The sequence below is a fragment of the Andrena cerasifolii genome, chromosome 1 (genome assembly GCF_050908995.1).
Source record: "Andrena cerasifolii isolate SP2316 chromosome 1, iyAndCera1_principal, whole genome shotgun sequence".
NCBI classification, from domain to species: domain Eukaryota; kingdom Metazoa; phylum Arthropoda; class Insecta; order Hymenoptera; family Andrenidae; genus Andrena; species Andrena cerasifolii.
The window spans coordinates 30,591,711-30,604,328 of NC_135118.1; the positions used below are offsets into that span (position 1 = coordinate 30,591,711).

At 44.0% G+C, this 12,618-nt stretch overlaps 1 protein-coding gene across 1 annotated transcript in view; it reads right to left on the reverse strand.

Annotated features, from left to right (window-relative positions):
* LOC143375522 (uncharacterized) overlaps window positions 1-12,618 on the reverse strand; it is a 464,206-nt gene that overhangs the window by 355,936 nt on the left and 95,652 nt on the right. The gene's annotated exons all lie outside the window — the stretch shown is intronic.

Genomic DNA, 12,618 nt, shown 5'->3' on the forward strand with positions numbered 1-12,618 from the left:
TGGAACGAGAGCAAGAAAGAAACGAAAAAGTGGTGGGGATGCTTCGCTGCGTGCTACGTACCTCACGGGCACCGAATCCCCACCGCGCGACGAGTAGGCCTAGCCAGCGAGAGAGTGAGAACGTAGAGAAAAGGAGCACCGAGGCAGGCAAGCGGTGCACAGTGGTTCCAAAGTGCCTTTTTATGGACAAAATTCCGTATCTCCGTCAATTCTCAACCGATTTTTGATTTTTTTTGCTCGTTTTGTCGGGGATTATATTTGCTACAATATCAAATGCCTGAATTGCGACCAGAACATGTTTTTTCTATCTTTTTTCTGACAAAGTTGGATGAACACTTTAGTAGAACAATCTTTGGGGCTAATTTGATAAGATTTTGCTTATCTAAGTAGTTTTTTTTACGTCTTGTGGGCCCTACTCCTGCAGTCCTGGTCATCACTATCCCCACGGAACACGCATTACGCATTGTGAACTTGTGCGGAGTGAAGGCCTACTTTCCTACCTTCTGCTTGGGCATGCGCACGAGAGACTTCGCTGTAACTCTGTATACGACTCCACACCGTCACATCATCATTGCTACCTCACTATTTAACCTAATTTCTTTTCAGTAAATCCAGCTTTTGCTACCCTGACTCAAGAATTTCCTGTTTCCGTTTCCACAAGCGCAGACTATTCCACTTATACCCCATCAAGGCTACCTTTCGCACAAGCTACAACCCAACAGCTGAAGCTGACCCAGTCCAGAGTCCACAGCCCACGCCGCGTTCCCTCGAATTTTCATAATCCTTGGAGGCGCCGGGAGGAAGCGCGGTGGTGGGATTAAAGAAAATAATCTGCATGCTACAGTCGAAACACCGAGGCGTAATTCCCGTCAAAGGCAGCCCCGCCTGTCCCAGATGAGACTCGTCGTCTACCCCTGTCATCGACACCTCCCGAGGACGAAGGGGGCTGGCGAAGCCGCGGACGCGTTACACCGTTGGAATATTACGACGGCCGCCGCGTCGCGGAGGAGCAAATAGAATCGATACGGGGGATGGGAAGAGGGGAGTATCGGGAAACCAAATACCCGCTGAAACCTCGCGAATAATCGTCGTTTCGTAACCGTTGTTGAAAGGAAAATATCGAGCGCCTAACGAGCGGCTTTCTGAGGTTTTCCCGCTGCTCGTTCGCGCTTTCAACGAGGAACGTATTCAAGCTGTGCTAAAATTCTCATGTTTCTTTGGTTCAGACGGAATTCAACGGGCGACGAATCAGTGGCGGGCGATTCCTATACTGGTGTCAGATTCGGACACCTCAAATCGTTAAAAACGATACTATTGTTGGATGACTAGCTTTCCGTTAGCACTTTATATTCGGATGTCTATTCCACAAGGAGTTCCTACTTAAATACTTGTCCAAAATCTGTTATTCGCAGTGATGCTTATTATTTCAAGGAGTTTGAAGCTCTACGCAATTCGACTTATTGTTACTGTAATCAATCATATTACTAACTGGGAGAGGTTTTCAGGTATCCGCCTCCGATTGCTATGGTTTTTGGATATGTTTTAGAGAATAGAAAAATAATAAATCCGTGTTTTTTTATTTTGACCAATTTACAAATTTAGGGGGTTAAATCACCCCTCAAGGTTACTCAATTTTCTGGTGCTGCCTCAGATTGCTTTGGTTTTTTTTATATGCTTTAGTGAAGCGAAAAATAACAAATAAGTGCATTTTTATTTTGGCTCGTTTGCATATTTAAGGGGTGAAACTACCCCTCAAAATTTATAAAAAGAAGTGGTGACCGCCTCCGATTGCTATGGTTTTTGGATATGTTTTAGAGAATCGAAAAATAACAAATCCCTGTTTTTTTTATTTTGACCAATTTGCATGTTTAGGGGGTTAAATCACCCCTCAAGGTTATTCAATTTTCTGGTGCTGCCTCAGATTGCTTTGTTTTTTTTATATGCTTTAGTGAAACGAAAAATAACATATAAGTGCTATTTTATTTTGGCTCGTTTCCATATTTAAGGGGTGAAACTACCCCTCAAAATTTATAAAAAAAGTTGTGTCCGCCTCCGATTGCTTTGGTTCTTGGATATGTTTTAGGGAACCGCAAAATAAGAAATACGTGTCCTTTTATTTTGCCCAATTTCATATTTGGGGGTAAAACCACCCCTCAACGTTAAGTTGCTATGCTCACCCTCTCCACGAAAACCCCTACTCCATATAATTTCTGAGTCAGATCTCCACCGATCCACCCTGTACAGTTAGCGTGCGAATGACGAGAATTAGATTGTTCCGACGACTCGTGAGCCGAGCACTGGCGTGTCTCTCGACAGGAATCTCGCAGACGAGGCGCGTCCGAGGGAATAACAAAGAGTTCGCGGGCCGCGTAACGAACCGACGAGAAACGGAAGCAGTTATCCCCGATCGATAGTGAAATTCAAGCTCGACGGGCTCGCTGGATCTTAATCGTGACCAGCTCCGCGCTATTAATCGTATCCGGTTCCCCCTTCTCGAAAGCCGTTTAAGTGAGGACGAGATTGCCGTCTCTACGAGCGGCCATTCGCTCTAAGGACGACGATGATTTCGTGAAACACTCCACGTTCCTTTACGTTCCCCTTTTTTTTCTTACGATCGACTCGATCGGGGACGGAATTAAATCGAGGGCAGCTCCACGCTCATGGGAAACACGGTTTTTTTTCTTTCAGATCTTTGTGTTTAATGTACGTCCTTAGTTTTGAATTGAAAGCTGCAGCGGTGTAAATGGCAGTTTAACGTCGTTTCAGTTTATTGAATTTCTAGCGAGTTCTAATATTCGAGGTTAGAGAAATTGAACGAGATTCAACAGAATAGGTCGCAAAAATATGTGGGGAGATTCTGATCCACTGTTGAAAATTTTAAATTTCTAATTTATTTATAATAATACGAGTTATTAAATACAGTACAACACTATCTAGTTTGGAAATAAATAAACACACATCGCTGTACACAGTGGCACATCCAGAGCGCGGAGGGGGTGGTTAAGGACCCAGTCACACCTCATAGAAAAAGGAAAGGGGAGAGGATTAGATAAATAGAAAAGAAAACTAAATTTTATTCTTTAAATAAATTTTTATAGTCACCTAATGAATTTTATTGAATTTGCATTAAAATCAATTTGGCTCCCCCTAAGATTAAATCCTGAGTGCGCTACTGGTTGTACATTTTCAACAGTTCAACATTGAACAAGTTAAATATTCCGATTTTGTTTAGATTTCGGAGGAAATAATGGATTTCATACGTTCACAATAAAATTAGATAACTCCGTTCTGGAAATTTACTCTCGTCGCAAGCAGAATCGAAGAGACGCCTGTCGTCTTGGGCAAGTACGTGACATTGTCTCTTTCCGTTGCTCGCGACATTCGTCAGAGATGAACGTCGAAGTTGACATAGAATACGTAGCGGACCATCCCTCTAGCAACGCAGCACTTTTTTCCACTTTTGTGTTCCTCCAAAATTTAGGCTTTATTCAGGCTTTGCCCATTTAGAATAGATCCACAGGTTTCCCAGACCAATCCATCTTTTCTTAAACTACCCTTTTATTAAGCGAGTGACCTTCATACTAAAAATGAAACATATCGAAACCGCACACACCGATTTTGATAAGACTCCGCAGATTTGCAGAATAGTGAAAAATATTTTACACGTATTTTTTTATATCGGCAATCGTCCATTTTAAAGGGGTGAAAAGAGCCCCTAAAGTTGGGGCTGAAAACATATTTTCTGGAATATCTTCAGAACTATTAGTGGTGGGATAATTTTTTTTCAGTATGAGCTTTTTAAGAACGAATCCCGCCCCCTGCTCAGTTTTTAGACAATTTCAGAAAATATATTTTGAATTTGGGGACTTTTTTCATCCCATGAACACGGATGATTGCCGATAGCAAAAAATACGTGTCAAATAATTTTCACTATTCTGCAATTCTGCAGAGTCTCATAAAAATCCGAGAACATCTGGGAATGCTTTTCCCCGGTATTTTATTTAGGTCACATCAACCACTTATGTGGATTAATAGTGGAAGAAGAATAACTGAATTCATAACTTATTATACAATTTGATAGACTTTAGAAATTCCAAGAGTTGTTCCATTGAATTGATATCCTTCGTGGGGATGAGAATGTTTTTCCACTTTAAATCCTTAAATTAAATAAAACCCTCGACTTTCGCCGATCGAGCCCGGATGCAAAACTGAAAGGAAATCTCCATCGCCTAGTAGCTCCGAGTAGATAGGTGTACATTCCGTTCCGTTTTATTGTTCTGTTGCGCAATCCCGGGAAAAACTGCATTATCCGTGGGATAAAGTGACGCGTTCTCCGCGCGAAGCAGACGCGATCGCGACGATTGAATTTTCCAGGTCGTTGCCTGGGATATTTCTCAAAGTTCTGAAATCCGTCGAGGAAGGAGGCTTGCAATGGAACAAAGGCTGGAACAAAGGCGACTTCCGCGGCTTCTGGAACTTAAAACTCCGAGAGTTTCGACGAGCAGCCACGTCGAATATGATTGTTAGCCGAACGTCTTACATTTTAAGTACCGAATCTCGCGTCGAGTACCCTGCGAACCACAAAGACGCGTGTTCAGACCCTCCGCGCCGAGAGTGTGCAAGGCTGCCTGCACATGGGGAGTCTGTAGCATCTTCTTTCGAAGCGAATACTTCGTTCCAACGAATCAGTTTTGATTATAGTCAGGTAGTGGTGGTATTATTACAAAAAGCCGAGTGGTAAGTGTCCCTAGGGTACACGAGGCATCAATCTAAGAGAACGTGATAAGATAAATCCTTGATCCCTTCTTCCATTCATCTCCACAACCGACTAGAGCCTCTAAATATTCATCGATAGGGGAGAAGCTGTCTCGTACAACGAAGGAATTCATATTCAGCGAGAAAATACTCCCAAGTAATAAAAATTCAAACAAGTACATCGTTCCGAGGAACCTCGCACCTCCATTGTTAAATCAGCGCTGCCCTCTAGGCGCTGTGGCCCTTCACGAACTACCTAGAAGAGAATTAATCTTCTTCCAAGCGAAAACTGGTGGATAATTAGAAGCCTAACTTCAAGAACCCCAAGATTTTACAACAAAAAAATCCTACCAATCACCTGCAAAATAGAAAAGCAACCACCAGTTAACCAAAGCGCAATAAGAAAGCAGTCCTACTCCCTACGATCCCCAAATAAAAATTCATGGCGCTGATACTGCTTCTTCGATGCCTCTGCTCACCGGCTACCGCGCGCGCAAACCTACCGACGATTTCCTCGAGGCCTGTATTCCGTATCAATACGTCGAGAAACGAGAGGACGCGCGAATCGGTTCGCCCGAAGAAGCACGTGAAGCATAGCCCGCTTTGGTACGTGCAGCATTTTATATTTAAGGCGGTTCTGGCGTCTCGTATCGATAGCCGGGACGTAATATCGGTACGCGCTCGTCGGCGACGTGCAAATTGAGAGTTATGCGCTCCCCCGAGCGTGCGCGCATGCGCCAGCGTAGGTTACTAGGCCGGTGCGCGCGCGCGCGCGCGTGCAATACACGTCGCCTGATCCGGAAAGTCGTACGTCTTGCAAACAACGAGCAAGATATTGCGTTTCAAGGAGATTTACCTGCAACAAATCGCGACCCACGCCTTTTAAACTGCCAATGCCTTTAGTAAAACCTTTTTCAGCAATTTCTGCTCCACAGATGGGGCTAGGAAATTTTTTGCCATTCCTAGGGAAACCCAAGACGGGTGGCTGGCTGGCTCTGCTTGAATGTAAAGGCTGTAAACTGTTAATTTTTGTTAAATGGTACCTTGGAGCGCAGTTTGTGGTTGTTTTCTTGTGGACTGTGGCCAGTGGTATGGTTAGTTACATAACCTACACCTAAGTAAAATGTTCTCGAGATTGAAGTAGACTTAGTATAGACTTGATGGAGGATTAATACAGACCTTCGTTCAAGTTATTTTCACAAGAGTGAAAATATGGAAAAGTTTATTTCAAAATGGAAATATTTCACATGTGCTACGGCCATTATCGACTTTCGATAGACTATTCCCAGAAAATTCAGACTAACCAGAGTGAATTTCGCGTTAATATTTACTCGGGGAGCCGGAAACATTGTCTGGTCCGTAGTTATTGGATGAACGTTACCAGAAAAGTGTTCCGCTGGAACTTGGAGCCGCGCAAATGTAGAAACTGTGTTACAATGGCCCTCCGACTTTTATCCCGCGTAACGAAATATAAAAAGTAGAGGATGTTTGACGACTGGAAATCGAGGCAGCGTTGCAGGCAAACGGAGTGGCAAAGAAACTTCGCGGAGCCGGAAAAGGAGAGGCTGTCTGCTCGAATCGGCGCTCGTTCCGTTCTGACAGGCCCGCGGAAGAAACTCCGGGATGATAAAGAAACCATACGCTGCCGGTTGCTACCGCGGTCCCGCAATTTTCAAATCGAACCGAGAGTTTATCGACGTCGGGACGGAGGGCCGTTGAATGCGGTGACATTCGTAGTAAGGCGTTTCCTGGCTCGGAGTCAAGAGCCCCGGATCCTCGGAAGGACAACACCGGAGCGCAAACGTATAAGATTCGTTTCATTTGGCGCCTGCTCCGTCTGCATTTCAAACTCCAACGGCATAAGAATCGAGGGGAACGGATCTCGATCTTCCAACACAGTTGGCCTTCAAGGTCGAAGAGTCGGGATATTGGAAAACGTAGCTAGGATGTAGGAAGACACGTGTTCTAACTAACAAGGGACGTTCGGCGACTCGAAAATTCAAAAGAATTTGAAACTTTCAGAGATTCTGAGATTTCAGTTCGTGGGGATGATTAAGGTAGGGGAGACCGGGGTAAAGTGAACCTCGGGGTAAAATGAGCTTCCTTAATTTAACAATAGAATATATTTACAAATTTTGGTGGCGTAATAAATGTATGTAATATAAGAATGATAATTATACACATTCAGATATCGGAAAATGTAAATTCATTTAAAAAATTAGAAATTAATTTTTGGAGACTTCCGATTGGTTTTCTTTGCCATTTAGATTTTCGGATAAATGAGTCATAAATGTGTTATTTTAACTCCAATTTTTTTCTGCGTGTTTAAAACAAGCTTATAAACATACACGTACACGCGTTTGCAAAACATTAATCCTAACATTATTAAATAATTAATTTTCCACTGAGTACATATTCGGGGTAAAGTGACCGCGGTAAATTGAGCTGCAAATGGCTGCTAAGAACCGATGCGCAAGTGATGTGCGCAATATCCTAACCTGTCAGCTGGCTAGAAAACCACACGGCGTGGTGAAACAGAAACTAACCTCAAAAAAATGAAAAATCTGTCACAGTTTTTGACAACCACGATGCAAAAAAGCCAGAAGCTGCCGTGCTAAATATGTCATTCCAGCGCAAGTGGTTAATATTTACCTATATCCTTAATTAAAGTTCTTATTTGCATCATTTCTTTCAAGTTGAATTTTAAACTACTCTAAGTTTTTTTTAAGTATTGCTATTCGTCATTTATCAACAGTAATGCTGAAATTATATTATAAATCTATTTCCACGCATTTTTATTGAAAGGGAATAATTTTATTCGACTTCAAACTTTTTCGGGCTGAGTTTACCCCGGTCTCCCCTACGTAAAAGGTAAATATGTCTCTAACCTAATAGAGATCATCTTGCGAGCTGACAACTTCAGAGGTGGGAGTAATAAATAATAAATAGCAAGAAAAATTATTTCAATGGCGCTATCTTCCCCACATCTGGAAGCATATAGTTTTAATTTTCCAGCGTTGTCCATACTGAGCGAACGACCGTCTCGCATTCGGGAAGTTTAAATCTGTTTGGCGAAGAAATCCGCATAAAGCGCGCCGCGCTGGTGAATGCGGTTTTGATTGTTAGAGAAAGGTGACCTGAGGGGAACGGAAGCTGCTGTGCGTCGTACGTCAATGCGGCCGCCTCCAATTTTCTGACGAGATCGAACTTCAAGGGCCGCGCTTCGAGCAGATATCCGCCGTGCTCCGCGCCGCCCCTGGATGTTTCCAATTTTTCCAGAGAAAAGAACTTTAAAGTCACTTGGAAGAGATCCAATACGAGTACCACCCTGCCCCATTTCGGCATTACCGACAAAGCGGCGGGGCAAACGATACTTCTTCCCCATCATGGCTCCCCAGCACGCCCCGCCGCCGTCCTTCCTCTCTATAAAATAAACAGACGAAGAACAATCGCGCTGCCAGCGAAAGAACAGATTAAATTTATCGCGAAGGAAGGTGGGAGCTACTGTTGAGTATCGACTTCCTAACCTCCTCAAGGAAAGGGTATTGTTAGTAGTAAACAATGGCAGGGGTATGAATTAAAAGTCACCTTACAATTAGCAAGAAATTGTCTGAGGAAGAATACCAATTCTAAGTTTAAAGGATATTGAAAGACACATGTTTGTACGCTAAGCCTAGGGACTTATAACATAACCTATGCATGCGCGTAGCGTAATCTGACGATTGAGAAACTGAAGCTTTCTATGAAGGTTTGGGTTAGGTAATAGTCGTATTTTGGACGTGAGCATTGCCGAATTCATGAATTGCGATATCGAAAGGAACATGAGCTCGATGAAGGAAAAAGAAATGGGTTTGGATGACCAGTGAGGGAGGAGAGGGAACATCCATTCGCGTGATATTGGACCGATACCGAGGAATAACTTCCTCCAGACGACCCGGATAATCGTGTTGTCGTGGAGAACGAGAAGCAAAGATACCATCGCGAGGACCCTTATCGGGAGTAATACGAACGATGCTCCCCTTCGCTCCGCGACCGAGGAGGAGCAGGCTTTTACCGTCTTCCCTGAATTGCCGTGGAAGAGCAGGATTTAGATAATCGCGCAGTCGGAAGTCACCGCTCTCGTAATACTCCTTACATGAATATTGAAAGGTGCGAATAATCCGATGGGGTGACCTTGCAGCGCCGTCAACCTTGAAAGCAACCTTCCCTCGGCCTATAACGTCCTAAAGATGGGCAACTCCGTTAAATTTCTTTTCCACCAAGAAGGAGCGACCCAACTCGATCAGTACACAATTAACCTCACGAGGAGCAATCATACTCCTTCGAGTCCCACTCCTCTACCTAAAACAGATTCGATGTCAAGCCCAATACAGCATGCCCAACTCTGTAAAAACAGGGAACATGGAACACCTAATACAGAAAGGTAGAAAAGAACTCCGCCTCGAAGTACATAGTAGCAGTCAGCGATAACGCAGAAGAGCTTCAGGATGGTCTACGAGTTGAATCCCAGTTGATGCGAGCTCCTCGGTCAAGATAAAAGTGTCAGTCACGCGGACAGGCTGATCCACGCGGCGTTGGAACGCACTATCGCGGGTGTACGCGCCGGTGCCAGCCGGCGGAAGCTGTTTGCAACTGCAACGAGGTGGTGAAGAGACCCAATGGGCCGTATTCTCAATCTCTACTTATTCTTAAGCAAATGCTTAAGCATGCGGCACCCTCTACTAACCTAGTAGCTATTAAAGGATGCCGAATGCTTAAGCATTTGCTTAAGAACAAGTGGCGACTGAGAATACCGCCCAAAGTCGACTGCGAGAAGCCTTTTCCCGGCGTGCATCCTGCCCGCGCTACGCGGACGGAAATAAGGAGAAGCTTAAGCATGCACGTCGCGCGTGAAACGCGGGGTCACGGCGAGAGGAGGGTGGAGAGGGGTTGGGAGTAAGCAGAAAAACCGATCGTTGTCAGGGAAACGAAGGAAATCTGCATTTTGTCAAACTGTCGCTGGAAAGTTGGCGGCTGCGTCTGGAAAGGCGGCTGACGAGGGTGAAAGGTGAGGACGGGGCGAGGCCAGAGGGGCGAGAAGAGCAGGGGATTGTCGAGATGAGGATGGAAAAGGGTAGGAGAAAGAGCCACGGAGGCCGACTCTGGAAGGAGGTGGGAAAGTTTGGAGTAACTCTCGGGCGTGCTGTTATCTAAACCCTTCACGTACCTCTTGAGTAGTTCGGGGATGAAGGGGGATGCTTTCTTCCCCGCGCTGCGACGGGAATATCCGTCGAATTACTTTCGATAACGATCCCTGTGACGGTATTTTTGCTCCCCCTCCGCCTCGCGGCGAGAACTCTTAAGGTGCGATCCCACGGCGCGTGGCAGGGCGAGTATTCGCGTCGTGGGAACGCGCCTTTAAAGGTCTATGCACATGTATCAATTCCGCGACGGGTTAGTGCGAATGGTCTCTTTGTTTCAGCGTGAGTAACTGACACGTACAAGTGTAAACTGCTCCATTGCAAAATAGGGGAATCGTCGCGGAACTGATATGTGTGCGTAGATCTTAAATAATCCGCTGACTCGGGGTCACGTGTCGCGAATTATCGTGGGATTGGACCACGCGGTAATAGGCAGGTGTTTCGCGTGTGCTAGCACGCGAGCGGCACGCTGCGCGACACGCAGCGGCGTGTTGAGACGATTACTTGGTAGTTCCTCTGGCCGCCGCGAGAGGCGTTGTTGTCACATAGGCATTAGGGATCCTCTAGAGCGGCATTCTCAGTCACTACTTATTCTTAAGCAAATGCTTAAGCATGCGGCATCCTCTACTAACGTAGTAGCTAGTAAAGGATGCCGAATGCTTAAGCATTTGCTTAAGAATAAGTAGCGACTGAGAATACCGGGCCTAGTAAGGGATCGGACAATGGCCGCCATGTTTGGGAATATAGGAAACCGATTTTTAGAAGGCGGGATGATTCGAATTCAACTATGTTCATCCACTTGGCCGGATTAATTCCTTTAGATAAGATTATCCACAATTAAACAGAAGTTTTAAACAGAGTGTTTTATAACGATACATGAATAAAGGCAGGAGCGATTCTTTATCAAAATTCATACCGATTTAGTCTAACTTGCTCGAATAAAATGTTTACTATTTTCAAGATATAAGCTTTTACAGCCGAAAAATTTGAATTTCATTTTCTATATTTCTAAGAAATTATTAACGTTGTAGGATTGGAAATTTCCGAATGCATGACATAAATGTGAAGTATAAAGATCTGTATTTATAGTTACAATTTTGTCATTGATGCCACTGCATCAAGATATATACAACTGTAAAAAATTGAATGAGATATATTATTTACAGTTGAAATAAATTTATAAATAATTCCTGCCAAATTAAATTTTGGTATGGGCCTTTATTTGGTCGTTTTAAACAATATGTAAAAAGTCCTCATCGATCCGACTGTAGCTAAAAATTTTACAGAGGTTTGAAAAAAAACAACTGTTTTTCGCGAATATCTCGTTATCTAGCAGTTAAGGAAGTGTTACTTTATGTTAAGCAGGGGAAAATCGAGCCGATGCAGAAGGAATTAGTTGCCTTTTACTTTATGTTCATTTAAACTTTGCCTAACCTTCTGGTGTTAATATCTGGAAGCATTACCTCGTGTTCCAGCCAACTTTTGCAAGCTTATTGTTAGCTGATTTTCCTTTGAAATGATAATGAAGGGAACGTGAAAAATTGAAGCTGACAGAGAAAAAGTGGATTATCTCTGAAATTCCCTTACTGCGTACTTATTCTACGTATCTGCGATTTACTTAAAAACTATCTCCCATATTCAAAGCGAATGCCACGCGACGCACCAACATTCAAAAGAAACCTTTCACAAGCCCCCTTTTGCCTCGGGTAAGCTTAAAGCCTCCCAAAAAGAAATCAGCACCGATTCGAAAGCTAGACTCGAGGCTCAAGTAAAAGTAAGTCAGTATCGGTGGAGGAATAAATTAGAGAGGAAGCAGGATTGATCGTGCCTGAAAGATCAAGCACGAAACATTACGATGCTTCCGCTGATGTCACAGAAGCTTCTCCTGGGAGGGACGCCTGAATGGAAGTTTAGGTTAAGCCCCAGCTGATGGTTTTAAAGCCAGCTGAAAAAAGATGCCTCTGCGGAGTATCTCCCTTTCACGTTGGATAAATCTCGCACGCGCGACAACCCGCCTGAAGAGATAAGCGTTCGCGGGAAGGGGCTTTTTTCTTTCTTTCGATCACAGCCCCTTCTTTACCCGTGCTTAACCCTTCTTCACAGTCGCGGTTCATAAATAGTAAACGGCTAAACGTTTATCTGTCAGACAGAAGCGCAATATTCCTACAATATGTATATACGAATAAAATTTTTGAGGTTAGGGTAGCATGTTGTCAATCACCAAGCCTCTAGTAATCTTGTAATAAAAAATAAGGTACATTTCATTCCAAGGGTCAAGTTTGTGGAATTCAACTTACTTCTGTTACTCGTTCTATATTCAGGGCCGGAATTAGCATATTGGCATCCCGGGCCAGATTATCGTGGCTCCCCTCCAAGGGCACGGGAATCAATTAGCAGCTTTCTGCTTAACGAATCCAAACGGATATAAATGAATGAACGCATGTAACGGCGTCCCTACAGATTTGGCGCCCCGGGCGGTCGTCCTACCTTAAAACCGGCCCTGCCTGTATTCACCTTTCCTTTATTCTTTCCTGTATAACTACTGTAGTGACATCTGCCAGGCAAAGACATTATCATGAGGGAAGCACTAAGTTCCCCATCGTGGTAAGGAGTGATAGAACAACGTTATACAGTATGCATAAAAAATCCCCGGACTCTGAGTTTAATAATTTATTGCGGGGTA